General features: G+C 38.9%; 1 protein-coding gene across 6 annotated transcripts in view; it reads left to right on the top strand.

Moving 5' to 3' along the window:
* The window catches only part of MACROH2A1 (macroH2A.1 histone), a 76,495-nt gene that overhangs the window by 32,282 nt on the left and 29,049 nt on the right, over positions 1-15,164 (top strand). The gene's annotated exons all lie outside the window — the stretch shown is intronic.

Genomic DNA, 15,164 nt, shown 5'->3' on the forward strand with positions numbered 1-15,164 from the left:
CCTGTGTGTGCAGGAGCTTCCCTGTGCGAGGGATAGCAGTCAAGTCCTGCCCAGAGGTGTCGGCTGCCTGCTTGCCCTTGACTCACTCAGAACTGTTTTGTTGCCGTGGCTGCATGGCCTCCTCCGAACCTGTTCCAGCAGGGATGGTTGGGATAGTTTGCTCTTTGGAATGACTGCCTTGTTAAAGGGGAAAATGAATGCATTATTTGGGTGCTTCCTGCCAGACCTACTCAGACTGAGACTAGATTGTCGGTGCTGATGTTTCGTGGGGAGAGAAATCCTCTCATGAGTGTGACCTAATTAGTTGGGCAGGCCAATTGATCCCGAGCCAGGGTCCTCCTAGCCCACCCTCGGGAGGGTCCGTGCCTGTGGGTGGTTGTACTCATCTGTCTGAGACTCCAAGGCGACTAGGACACATTTTCTGTGTTCCTTCCTTGCTGGGCCCTACCTCTCAGCTGTCGTCACAGATTCCAGCCAACAAATTAGGAACAGTGCCATTAAAGCTGTCTCTAATAAATGGAATCTCAGGGCTGCCCCACCCTACCCTGCCCTGCAATGCCCCCTCAGGAATCATCCTTCTGGCCTCCAGCCAGACTAGGTAGAAGTCACTTCCGGCCAAAGGTGACCTCCCTATTTTGTAAGACCCTCAATAATCATTTGGAAACACCTTGTGGGGTTTAATGCAATGTCAATGTCAAGATGTTCTTCCTTCCAAATCCCAAAGCCCTCACCAGAGTGAGATGATGAGGACACCTTCCCAGGATAGGTCCAGGAGAACTGACCTGGAGTCACTCACTAGCCCACCCTCCCAGCATGTCCCCTCCTCTGTGCCCATCCAAAGTTAGGCAGGTCTTTCCCACCTTCTCTCATCTCTCACCTCTCATCCACACTGTTGGCTCTCTTCAGTTGAGGTGGAAGAAGCTGCATTGTTTGTACATCCTTTTGGGTGCAAACACTTGCCTGAAAACAAAATTTAAATTCCTCTTGCCAACAGGCCCCCACCCCATCCCACCCGGCTCACAATCACTCCCAGCTCTTTGAGAGAGAAACCCAATACTGAAGAGTATCCTGTAAGTTATTTGCAGATACTGCACTCAACCTGGCTCACAAGTCCTGGAGGAGGTTGGGCAGGCGGGGATTTCACAGAATGCTCCATTACTCATTCCTGCTAACTATAAAATTAGCAGATTGAACTGTTTCATTTTCTCCTTGCAACATTTGCGTTTGTGGGAAGAAGCAGGACAGGGAAGTCAGGGGGAAGTGCTTGTTCCACCCCTCTTTAAATGTTAAAAAAGAAGACAGGTGCCAAATCCATTGTCTCTTGATCTTGGGCCTCAGGGAGCTGGCTGCCCACAGAGCAGGGCCCTTGGTGCTTGGTAGGCACTGGGGGCCCCCAGGGGCAGGACTGTACCCCCTCATATAGCCTTCCTGCGCTGCGACCAGAGCCATGGCCTTGCTCATGTGGGCTGCTGCTCTCTGATGTTCAAAAGCACCTCTCCAACTAGAGTGTCTCTTGCAACCATGGGTTAAACCTTGCTCCATGTCACCCGCAGTCTTCAGCTGGAGTTTTTGTCCCATGACTTTCTGAACTTCCCAACTGACCGAACTCTAAAATGCTTTTTCTTTCTTTTTGGACTTGAAACATAGAGGGTGCTTTTGTGTATGTGTGCGTGTGTGTCTTTAGTGTCTAGTAGCTATATTTGGAACTCAGTGTTTCTAATAACCATATGCCAATAATCACTTGAACGCTCAACTTTTCCCTTGATTACAAAAGCAGGAAGTCTGTTATGGTGGTCTGTTTTTCTTCCACACAATAAAACACATTGTCTGCTTACTGTACCAGTATTTGGCTAACATTAAACCCTGGGGGAAGCTGAAATTGGAACCGTGAACAGCTAATTTTCAAAACATTTGTTTAATGTAAATTGTGGTGTCAGCTCCCAGAATCAGCGGAGAACCCTGCATCTCCAGGTTTCAGTGGAATGTTCTGAAAATAACCTTTCCAGAGACATGCAGAGAAAGCCTTAGTAACATGCTAAAGCACTTGTAGTGAAAGGGGGTTGGTATTTTTCAAGTGTCAACACTTGAATTCCAAATCATAATTTTTCCCCCAATTCTCTGTAATTGGAAGGTTTTGAAAGTCTCCAGTTGTGACAGCTGAGTCAGCTAGAATGGAAACTGTTAGAGAAGGCAGCACGACCCACTGGGGGCTGGGAGTCTGGGGCCCTGGCAGTGCGTTGGGGTTCTTCCTTCCTACCTGGGAGGCTTCAGGCAAGTCTTTGCCTCAGTTTACCACCCCCCACCATGAAGTGATGGGGTCCAGTCCAGCCTTATAAATTCAGTTACTCTAGTGAGCAATCACATAATGTCTCTGGGTGATATGTGTAAGCATTTGGATGGTACAGAGGAGTGTGCAGTAATAAAATCTCTCTCACACCACAGCCCTCCCTCTCTCCTCCCCAGGGCAGTTTCCATAGTGTTTTCATGTACCCTTCCAAAAAGTATGCACATAAGAGCGTATAGATATATAAAGCCTTCCCTACCCTGTTAGCCTTTGAAAATATATGCATGTGAGTCATGTTACCCAGTGTTTTGGCAGTGTGTTGTCAGTGGCTACAGGTGCCAGCTCACCTGGCTTTGTATTATTCCAACTCTGTCAGTTCTTGGCTGGGTGACTTCGGGCAGTTATTTAACTTCTCTGGTATCTCAGTTTTCCTCATCTGTAAAATGGAGGCATAACACAGGCTGGTTGGGAGGCTTACTAGAGAGTTCATGTGCAGTGCTTACAGTGGTTTCTGGCACAAATGTCTACTTTGGCAGTTCTCCCTTTCCTCGGCATGTGGAGTTTCATGGTATGACTCCAGTTACTGGTACAATATGCAGAACCGATGTAACCAGTTCTCCGGGATTTTTTAGCATCCATTCTGACAAACAGTGCTGTGGCGACCATCGTTGTGTGGCGGGTCTCTGCTCACGTGCAACTGTGTCTATAGGAGAAAGTCTTCAAGGTGGACTCGCTGAGGCAGACACTGTATTTTTAACCTTTGATGGCTGTTACTCACATATACAGCATATGGTCCCATTAAGGAATTTCAAAAGTGATATTATTCTTTTCACATTTGACACAGAGTTGTTTAAAGAAGATGGATCCATTCGATCCGTATTTATGGAGTCTCCATGTGCTGGTTTCCTCTTCTTGGTAGTGAGGGTACAGCAGTGGACCAAAGGCCCTCGCCCTCCCTTGGTGCTCAGTGAACTCTGGTATAGTGAGAGAGACAGAGGTGTTACAGAAGGTGGGGTGAGTGGATGCTTTGACCAAAATAAAGTGGGGTGATGGTGTGGCAGTGTTGTCTTACATGGATGGTCAAGTGAGACTTCTCTGGTAAGGTGACACTTGAAGAGACCTGAGGGAGTAAGGTATCTGGGCATTCAAGTGACTAAGAAGAGAGAGCTCTTGGCATAGGGTGGGAGCATTCCTGGCTCCTCCCAGAAAAAAACGTGACAGGCCTTCATGTGGGGTCCCTAATTTTTCATAACATGGATGGCTTCGGCAGTCAGGGCAGCCTGAGGACCCCTCTCAAGATAAGGTTTTCAAATGTATAAAATACTAAAGATTCAAAGGAAACCATTTATGCCTGAACCTCCCAGGTTAAGACCCCTTGTCAGAATGCTCACCAAAAGTCATAGTGTAATCTTTTAGGGCATCTCCAAGAAGATAGTTTTTGATAAACAATATTGTTTTGATAAACAATAATCTTACGTAGGATTTTTCGAAGTAAACACACACTACCTCCCCAACTGAACTCCACCCCCGTGTGCAAATCACTCCTGGATCAAGAAGATACGCTAGCTCCTCACTACCTGGCAGAAAGCCCAGGATGATTTTGGTGAAGTGCCTCTTTCTTTTTTGAGAAATACTTAAAGTGCAAGTGAGTGATTAACATTCTGGTAAGGGATGCCAAAGAAAGGATTGGTTCTTTTGAGAAGCTGCCATCCTTGCAAAATTTTGCTGACTTTTTAATGAAGTTTCCGGAGGCTCAAACATCAGAGCGAACAAGACTGGGTAATCTCGGGTTGATAATTTCACACACGTCTTTTTGAATAGTCAGTTCTGTAGATTCTTAAATATATCTCCCACTGACTGTGACCTCACAGGTTTTCTGCTCCTCAGAACAGAGCTGAGTGCATGCACAGTACGTGGAGTTTTGGGGTTTGTAGAACAACATGCATTTCTAAAACATCAATCGTTTTTGGAAATAGACAAAGTATTGCTTGTTAGCTTTTGTCACCCTGGGCCAGGATATGAAAAGAATCGACCACCTACTATCACCATTTCATATAAGAAAGAGCATTTTAATACCAAAAAGTTAGGAAGGAATATAATCTCAGACAAAAGACCTTATGAAAAACTTAGAACACAGTACTATTGGAACGTAGTGACATCTCATGAGACAACTGTGCAGACCTGAAGCACCCTGTCACAGGCTGCAAAACTTGCAGAGAAGAGGCACACATTGTCTGCCAGTTGGACAGAGTGGAGGCAACAGGAAAGGAATGGCTGGTATCACACAGGGTTTTTACCGCTTTCTCTGTCTTGGCCACCTGTTTAGTCATTTCGCCTGCCTTATCTGATTTTCCCGATGAGGAAGCTAAGACTTAAGAAAGGTGAGCCATTTGACCAAGGCTATGCAGCTAGTAGAATCAGGACTCAAATGCAAAAGTTCTGATACTGTGTGTCCTGTGACTGTGGACCACTTTCCTTGGCAGAATCCCCTCTGGTCTAGTGGTGGAAGGCTGCAAAGCCGCCCACTGCAGGGTGTGTGGGGCAACAGTTTAAAAAAAATTTTTAATATTATATTATGGCCTCTCATTAAATTTATTTGTGCATTCATGATACATAGTCTGTTTATAATTTCCACCTCTCACCCTCTACAGTATTCTTGCTTTTCCTCATTTTATTAAGTTATAAATGACATATGTAATGTATACCTTTTAGGCGCACAGCATAATGATTTGACTTAACGTGTATTGTGAAATGATCGTTTTACAATAAGTGTAGTTAACATCCATCTCATGTAGATACAGAAAAAAATGTTTTTTAACTTGTGATGAGACCTCTTAGGATCTACTCTCTTAACAGATTTCCTATATGTCACACAGCAGTGTTCACTGTAATCATCATGTTGTACATTACATCCCCAGTACTTATTTAACTGGAAGTTTGTACCTTTGACCACCTTCCTCCAATCCCTCCTTCCCCAACCCCCTGCCCCTGGTAACCAGAAATCTGATCTCTATTTTTCTGTGAGTTTGGTTTTTTATTATTAATTTTTAAGATGCCACATATGAGAATGACTATTTGATATTTGTCTTTCTTTGTCTGACTTATTTCTCTTAGCATAATGCTGTCAAGGTCCATTGATTTTGTTGCAGGTGGCAGAATTTACTTCATTTTTATGGCTGAGTAATATTCCATTTTGTTTATGTAGGTGTATATATATGTGTGTGTATCATATTTTCTTTGTCCTTTCATCTACTGATGACACTTAGGTGGTTTCCATATTTCCATATCTTGTAAATAATGCTGTGGTGAATAGCTTGCCTTTTCATTTTGTTGATGGTTTCCTTTGCTGTGCAAAAACTTTTTAGATGTATCCTACTCGTTTATTTTTGCTTTTGTTGCCTTTTCTTATGGTGTCAAATCCAAAAAATCATTGTCAAGATTGATAACAAAAAGCTTACTGTTTGTTTTCTTCTAGGAGTTTTATGGTTTCTGGTCTTAGGTTCAAGTCTTCAACCATTTTGAGGTAATTGTTGTGTATAGTGTAAGGTAGTGGTGCAGTTTTACCCTTAGTTGTGGCTGTCCAGTTTTCCCAACACCATTTATTGAAATCACTGTCTCTTCTCTACTGTCTGTTCTTGGCTCCTTTGTTGTAAATTAATTGGCCATATATGCATGGGTTTATTTCTGGGCTCTGTATTCTACTCTGTTGATCTGTGTGTCTTTTTATGCCCGTGCCATACTCTTGATTACTAAAACTTTATAATGTAGTTTGAAGTCAAGGAGCGTGATGCCTCCGGATACGTTCTTTCTCAAGATAGCTTTGGTTATTTGGGGGTCTTTCATGGTTCCATACAAATTTTAGATTGTTCTATTTCTGTGAAAAATGGCTCTGGACTTTGGATAGGGATTGCATTGAATCTTTAGATTGCTTTGGGCATTATGGACATTTTACAGTATTAACTCTTCCAGTCCTTAATTACAGAATATATTTACTTTTATTTGGATCTTTAATTTCTTTCATCAGTGTCTTACAGTTTTCATTGTGTAGGGCTTTCACCTCCTTGGTTAAATTTAATCCTAGATATTCCTTTTAGTGCAGTTGTAAATGGGATTACTTTCTTAATTTCTCTCTATGATAATTCATTATTAGTGTATGGAAATACTGCAGAAAAAAAAAGAAATACTGCAGGTATCTGTATTGATTTTGTGTCCTGTAACTTTACTGAATGCATTTACTAGTTTTAATAATTTTTTTTGGTGGATTCCTTAGGGTTTTCTACATATAATATCATGTCATCTGCAAATAGTAGTTTTACTTCTTCCTTCCTGATTTGGATACCTTTTCTTTTTCCCTAATTGCTGTAGCTAGGACTTTCAGACTATGTTGAGTAGCAGTGGTAAGAGTATGCATCCTTATCTTGCTCCTGATCTTAAAGGAAGAGCTCTCCGCTTTTCATCGTGAGTATGATGTTAGCTGTAGGCTTGGCATATATGGCCTCTATTATGTTGGGGTATGTTCCCTCTGTATCCACTTTGTTGAAAGTTTTAAATCACAGACAGACGTTGAATTTTGTCAAATGCTTTTTCTGCATCTGTTCAGATGATACTGGGATCATCATATGACCTTTTATCCTTCATTAGTTAATGTGGTGTATTACATAGATGGATTTGTTGAACCATCTTTGCATCCTTCGAATGAGTTCCACTTGATCATGGTGTATTAACCTGTTAATAGATTGTTGAATTCAATTTGCTAGTATTTTATTGAGAATTTTTCCATCTGTGTTCATCAGGGATATTGGCTTGTAATTTTAGTTATTTATTTATTTCTTTAGTGTCCTTGTCTGGTTTTGGTTCAGGATAATGCTGGCCTTGTACAATGAGTTTGGAGCGTTTCCAACTCTTCTACATTTTGCAAGAATTTGCAAAGGATTGATATTAATTCTTCCTTAAATGTTTGGTAGAATTCACCTGTAAAGCTGTCTGGTCCTGGACTTTTGTTTGTTGGATTACAGATTCAATCTCATTACTAGTAATTGATCTGTTCCATTTTCTGCTTCTTCATGACACCCTCTTGCTAGGTTGTATGTTTCTAGGAATTTATCCATTACTTCTAGGGTGTCCAATTTGTCAGCATATAATTGTCATAGTAGTCTTTTGTGATCCTTTGTACTCGTGTACTCCTCTTTAATTTCTGATTTTATTCATTTGAGTTATTTGTCTTTTTTTCTTTCTCAGTCTAGCTAGTTTTGTTCATATTTTCAGAGAACCACCTATTCTATTTATCATTTCTGCTGTCTTTTTAGTTGCTATTTCATGTATTTCTCCTCTGGTCTTTGTTATTTCCTTCTACCATTTTTGGGCTTCAGTTCTTTTTCTAGTTCCTTCAGTTATAAAGTTAGGTTGTTTAGTTGAGATGGTCTGTTTTGATGTAGGCATTTATAGCTATAAACTTCCCTTTTAGAATTGCTTTTGCTGCATCTCGTAAGTTCTGGCATGTTGTATTTCCATTTTTATTTGTCTTAAAGTATTTTATTTCTCTTTTGATTTTCTCTTTGACCCACTGTTGTTTAGTAGCATGTTGTTTAATCTTCACATATTTGTGATTTTTCCACTTGTCTTGTAGTTGATTTCAGGTTTCGTACCATTGTGGTCAGAAAAGATGCTAGATACGATTTCAGTTTTCTTAAAATTTATTAAGTCTTGTTTTGTGGCCTAACATGTGGTATATTCTGGAGAATATTCCATGTATGCTTGAGAGGAATGTATATTGTTTCTTTGGGCAGAATATTCTGTATGTATCTGTTAAGTCCATCAGGTTTAACATGTTGTTTAAGGTCCATGTTTACTTATTGATCTTCTGTATGGATGATCTCTCTGTTGATGAAAGCAGGGTATTAAAGTCCCCTAATATTACTGTGTTGCTGTCTGTTTCTCCCTTTAGTTCTGTTAATATTTGCCTTATATATTTATTTGTTCCTAAGTTGGGTGCATATTTAGAAATATTATATCCTCTTGTTGGATTGACTTCTTCATTACTATATAATGTCATTCATTGTCTGTCATTGCAGTCTTTGTTTTAAAGTCTATTTTGTCTGATAAAAGTGTAGCTACCCCAGTTTTCTTTTGGGTTCCATTTACTTGGGAAATCTTTTTCCATCCCTTTACTTTCAGTCTGTGTTTATCCTGACATCTGAAGTTGGTCTCTTGTGACAGCGTATAAACAGGTATTGTATGTTTATCCATTCAGCTGTTCAGTGTCCTTTTTTTGTTGTTGCAATTGTATTTTGCTTTATTTTATAAATATTTTCCATAAAATTTGAAATGTAAAGAAAAAAATAACCAAACCTAATAGCTTAATAGAAATTAAATGTTTCTTTAAAGGAAACTCATGACACAAATATGAAACTATCACTGAAATTAGTAAATATCAAAATCAGTGTTACGATTTTAATTACTATATAGAGACTATATTTTTGTATATATATTTTTATTGAAATATAGTCAGTTTATAGTGTTGTGTCAATTTTTTGTGTGCAGCATGTTTGTCATACATGCACTGTTTAATAAGTTTTTTTTTTTTTAGATTCCACATATAAATGATATTAAGTTGTATGAGCTGCTATATATTCTGGAAATTAAGCCTTTGTCAGTCTCATCTTTTGCAAATATTTTCTGCCATTCTGTAGGTTGTCATTTTGTTTTGCTTATGGTTTCCTTTGCTGTGCAAAAGCTTATAAATTAGGTCCCATTTAAAAATTTTTGCTTTTATTTCTATTGTCTAGGTAGACTGCCTTGGGACAACATTGCTAAGATTTATGTCAGATAATGTTTTGCTTATGTTTTCTTTTAAGAGGTTTATAGTGTGTTGTGTTATGTTTAATTTAAGTCTTTAAGCCATTTTGAGTTTATTTTTGTGTAAGGTGTGTGGGAGTGTTCAAACTTCATTGATATACATGTAGCTGTCCAGTTTTCCCAAAACCATTTGCTGAAGAGACTGTCTTTACTCCATTGTGTGTTCTTGCCTCCTTTGTCAAAGATTAATTGACCAAAAGTTTGTGGGTTTATTTCTGGGGTCTCTATTCTGTTCCATTGATTCATATGTCTGTTTTTGTACCAATACCATGCTCTTTTGATTACTGTAGCTCTGTAGTATTGTCTGAAGTCTGGGAGGGTTATTACTCCAGCTTCATTCTTCTTCAGTATTGCTTTGGCAATTACAGGTCTTTTGTGATTCCATATAAATTTTAGCAATATTTGTTTTAGTTCTGTGAAATCTGGGTAATTTGATAATGATTGCGTTAAATCTGTAGATTGCTTTGAGCTGTATGGCCATTTTAACAACATTAATTCTTCTGATCCAAGAACATGGATATCTTTCCATTTCTTTAAGTCATCTGTCTTTAGTCAATGTTTTGTAGTTCTCGTATAAGTCTTTTACTTCCTTGGTCAGATTTATTTCTAAGTATTTAATTTTTTTGGATGCAATTTTAAAAGGGATTGTTTCTTTACTTTCCTTTTCTGATATTTCATTGTTAGTGTAAAGAAATACCACTGATTTCTGTATGTTAATCTTGTATCCTGTTACCTTGCTGAATTCTTTTATAAGCTCTAGTAGTTTTTGTGTGGAGCCTTTAGGGTTTTCTATATATAGTATCATGTCATCTGCATGTAATGACAGTTTTACCTCTTGTCTTCTAATTTGGATCCCTTTTATTTTTTTTTCTTGTCTAATTGCTATCAACCACTCTGTCTTTTGATTGGAGAATTTAGTCCATTCACATTTTTTAAAAATTTACACATATGTACTATTCATTGCTTCTAAAACAGTTTAGGGCTTTAGCTTTTTAAACTTACATAGTTATCAAAGTAATAAAGCCAACCACAAAGTAAGAGTCAACAGAATGCAGTAATCCAATCATAAAGGACAGTCAAATGTGCTTACATGTATTCAAGAAATCAGTCATCTAAGTTATAAATAATTAGTAGTTCATTTGTGTCCCCCCCCCTTTTTTTTTAAAGATTCCACATATAAGCAATACCATATGTCATTTTTCTTTCCCTTTCTGGTTTACTTCACTTAGAAGGACGATCTCCAGGTCCATCCATGTTGCTGCAAATGACATTATTTTATTGAAGAGACTGTCTTTTCTCCATTGTATATTCTTGCCTCCTTTGCTGTAGATTAATTGACCATAAGTGCATAGGTTTATTTCTGGACTTTCTATCCTATTCCATTGATCTATGTATTTGTTTTTGTGCCAGTACCATACTGTTTTGATTACTGTAGCTTTGAAGTACAGTCTGATGTCACGAAGTGTGATTCCCCCAGCTCCATTCTTTTCAAGTTTCTTTTTGCTATTCAGGGTCTTTGTGTTTCCATACAAATTTTAACATTTTTTGTTCCAGCTCTGTGAAAAATGTGATTGGTAATTTGATAGAGATTGCATTGAATCTGTACATTGCCTTGGGTAGTATGGACATTTTAACAATATTGATTCTTCCAATCCAAGAACACAGTATATCTTTACATTTGTTAATGTTGTCTTCAGTTTTTTCCATCATTGTCTTAATAGTTTTTGGAGCACAGTTCTTTTGCTTCCTTAGGTAGGTTTATTCATAGGTATTTTATTCTTTTTGGTGTGATGGTAAATGGTACTGTTTCCTTACTTTCTTTTTCTGCTATTTCATTGCTAGTGTATAGAAATGCAACTGATTCCTGTATATTAATTTTGTATCCTGCAACTTTACCAGATTCATTGATGAGTTCTGGTAGTTTTCTGGGCACTTCTTTAGGGTTTTCTGTGTAGAGTATCATGACATCTGCAAACAGTGACAGCTTTAGTTCTTTGTTTCCAGTTTGGATTTCTTTTCTTCTTCTCTGCTCTGGTAGGGCTTCCAAAACTATGTTGAATAAAAGTGGCAAGGGTGGGCATCCTTGTCTTATTCCTGATCTTAGAGGAAATGCTTTAGTTTTGCCCCATTAAGTATGATGTTACCTGTGGGTTTGTCATGTATGGCCTTTGTTATGTTGAGGTATGTTCCATCTATGACCACTTTCTGGGGATTTTTTTATCATAAATGAATGTATTTTATCAAAAGCTTTTCTGCATCATGGTGTATGATCCTTTTAATGCATTGTTGGAGTCTATTTGCTGGTATTTTGTTGAGGATTTTTGCATCTTATATTCATAAGTGATACTGCCCTGTAATTTTCTTTGTGAAATCTTTGTTTAATTTTGATATCAGGGTAATCATGGCCTCACAGAATGAGTTTTGAAATGTTCCTTCCTCTTCAATTTTTTGGGATAGTTTCAGAAGGATAGGTGTTAACTCTTCTCTAAATGTTTAGTATAATTCACCTGTGAAGCATTCTGGTCCTGGACTTTTGTTTGTTGGGAGTTTTTAAATTACTGATTTAATTTCAGTACTGGTAATTGGTCTATTCATATTGTCTCTTTCTTCCTGGTTCAGTCCTGGCAAATTGTACCTTTCTAAGAAATTGTCCATTTCTCCTAGGTTTTCCTTTTTGTTGGCATATAGTTGCTCATAGCAGCCTTTTACAATCCCTTGTAATTTCCATGGTGTTGGTTATAACTTCTTTTTTATTTCTGATTTTATTCCTTTGGGCCCTCTCCCTTTTTTTCTTAATGAGTCTGACTGAAGGTTTATCAATTTTATTTATCTTTTCAAAGAATGAGCTTTCAGTTTCATTTATTTTTTCTATTTTTTTTAGTCTCTTTCATTTATTTCTTCTCTAATCTTTATGATTTCTTTTCTCCTCCTAACTATAGGTTTTGTTTGTTCATCTTTCTCTAGCTGCTTTAGATGTAAGATTAGGTTGTTTACTTGAGATTTTTCTTCTTTCCTGAGGTAGGCTTGTATCGCTATAAACTTCCCTCTGAGAACTGCCTTTGCTATATCCCAGAGGTTTTAGATGATTGTGTTTTCATTTTTATTTGTCTGAAAGTATTCTTTTATTTCCTCTTTGATTTCTTCAGTGATCCTTTGGTTGTTTAGTAGCATATTGTTTAGCCTCCACATGTTTGCAGCTTTTTTCCTTGTAGTTGACTTCTAACCTTATAGCATTGTGGTTGGAAGAGATGCTTGATACGATTTCAGGTTTCTTAAATTTATTGAGGTTAGCTTTGTGGGCCAATAAGTGGTCAATTCTGGAGAGTGTTGCCTGTCCACTTGAGACGAATGTGTATTCTGTTGCTTTCAGGTGGAATGCTCTATAGATATCATTCAAGTCTGTCTGGTCTAATGTGTTATTTAGGGCCTGTGTTTCCTTATTGATTTTGTCTAGATGGTCTGTCCATTGATGTAACTGGGGTGTTAAGGTCACCCACTATTATTGTGTTATCATCAGTTTCTCCTTTTACGTGTGTTAACAACTGCCTTATGTATTGAGATGCTCCTATGGTGGGTGCATATATACTTAAAATCATTATATCCTCTTCTTGGATTGATCCCTTAAGTATTATGTAGTGTCCTTTCTCTTCTAACAGTCTTTATTTTAAATTGTATTTTGTCTGATACAAGTATTGCTACTCTAGCTTTCTTTTGACTTCCGTTTGCATGGAATATCTTTTTCCATCCCCTTACTTTCAACCTGTATGTGGCTTTAGCTCTGAAGTGGGTACCATGTAAACAGCATATATATGGGTCTTGTTTTTGTATCCATTCAGACAGTCTATGTCTTTTGGTTGGAGTGTTTAAATCTATTTATATTTAAGGTAATTATTGATACATATGTTCTTATTGCCATTTTGTTAATTATTTTGGGTTTGTTTTTGTAGGTTTTTTTTTTTTCCTCTTTGTCCTCCTTTCTTGTGGTTTGATGATTAGAGAAATTCCTTTAACATTTGTTGTAAAGCTGATTTGGTTGGTGTTGAATTCTTTTAGTTTTTGTTTATCTGTGAAACTTTTGATTTCTCCATCAAATCTGAATGAGAGCCTTGCTGGATAGAGTATTCTTGATTGTCTCTTTTCCTCTTTCATCACTTTAAACATATCATGCCACTCCCTTCTGGCCTGTAGAGTTTCTGCTGAAAAATCAGCTGATAACTTTATGGGAGTTCCCTTGTATGTTATTTGTTGCTTTTCTCTTACTGATTTTAACATTTCCTCCTTATCCTTAATTGTTGTCAATTTGATTACTATGTACCTTGATGTATTCCTCCTTGGGTTGATCCTGTGTGGAACTCTCTGCACTTCCTGGACTTGGGTGACTTTTTCCTTTCCCAAGTTAGGGAAGTTTTCAGTTATTATCTCTTCAAAAATTTTCTCAGGTCCTTTCTCTCTCTTCTCTTTCTGGGACCCCTATAATACGAATATTAGTGCACTTCATATTGTCCCAGAATTCTCTTAAACTATCCTATTTCCTTCCGTTCTTTTTTCTGTTCTGTAGTAGTGATTTCCACTAATACATCATCTAGCTCACTGATCCGTTCTTCTGCCTCATCTAGTCTATTCTTGTTTCCTTCTAGTGTGTTACTCATTTCAGTGATTTCATTCTGTGGGTATTCTTTATATTTTCCAACTCTGTTAAAAATTTCTCTCTCTGCATCTATATGCCATATCTCTGAATATCTTTGCCGTCATTATTCTGAACTGTTTCTCGGATAAATTGCCTATCTCCTCATCACTTATTTCTTCTGGCTTTTGACCTTGTGCCTTAGCCTGGAAGATACTCCTCTGCAACCTCTGTCTCTCTCTGTTTTTAGGTAGGTTGGTTATGCTTCTCAACCTTGGAGAAGTGGCCCTCCTATGCATCCCAGCAGTAAAGTCCTCTTCTGTCACCCAAGGGCCAGGGTCCAGCTGGTCCCAGTGTAGAGGTTTGGGGATCTTTTATTTCTGGTATCTGCCCCCTGGTAGATGAGGCTAGACTAGTCTTATACAGGTTTCTTGGCAGGAGGAGTCGGTACCTGCCCACTGCTGGGTGAAGCTTGGTCCTGGACCTCTGGTGGGTAGGGCAGTGTCTAGAGGCCTTTGTGGCTTAGGAAGTTTGCTGATGGGTGGGTCTATGTTCCCACCCAGTATGCTGTTTTGCTTGAGGCTTCCTTACAGGCTGTTGGGTGGGGCTAGGTCTTGGTGCTAATGATCCAATCACGATGTCAGCCTCCAGGAGAGCTCATGTAGATGAACACTCCCAGAATGTCTGCCACCAGCTTTTATGTCCCCTGGATGAGCTGTAGCTGTCCCCTACCTCCCCAGGAGACGCTACAAAACCAGCAGGCAGGTCTGGCCCAGGTTCTAATGAAATCACTGCCTCTGCCCTTGGACCTGGCATACACAAGATTCTGTATAGTTCCCAAGAGAATGAAGTCTCTGTTTCCCCCAGTCCCTTGGGGCTCCTGGAGTTAAGCCCCACTGGTGTTCAAAACCAGATGTCCTGGGGTCTTCTTCTCTCAGTGCTGGGACCCCAGGCTGGGGAGCCTGACATAGGGCTCAGAATTCTCACTCCTGTGGGAGGGCCTTTGTGACTTAATTACTCTTCAACTTGTGGGTCACCCACCCAGGGGGTATGGGGCCCACTTATATCATGAGCACGCCCCTCCTACCGTCCTGCTGTGGTTCGCTCTCTATGTTTCCAGTTGAAGATCTTTTTTGCTAGATCCTTCTTTTTTTTTTGGTTGGTTGTTTAGCAGTCAGTTGTGGTTTTTGCTTTTGCTGTGAGGAGAGGCGAGCTCGTGGTCCTACTGCTATACCATATTGGCCAGAAGTCCATTTCCATTTAAACTATTGATAGATATGTACTTATTCCCATTTGATTAATTGTTTTTTGGCTATTTTGTAGTTCCTCTGCTTCTTCTCTTGCTATCTTCCTTTGTGATTTGATGATTTTTTTAGTGATGTGCTTACATTCCTTTGTCTT

Source organism: Vicugna pacos, chromosome 3 (assembly GCF_048564905.1).
Source record: "Vicugna pacos chromosome 3, VicPac4, whole genome shotgun sequence".
NCBI lineage: Eukaryota > Metazoa > Chordata > Mammalia > Artiodactyla > Camelidae > Vicugna > Vicugna pacos.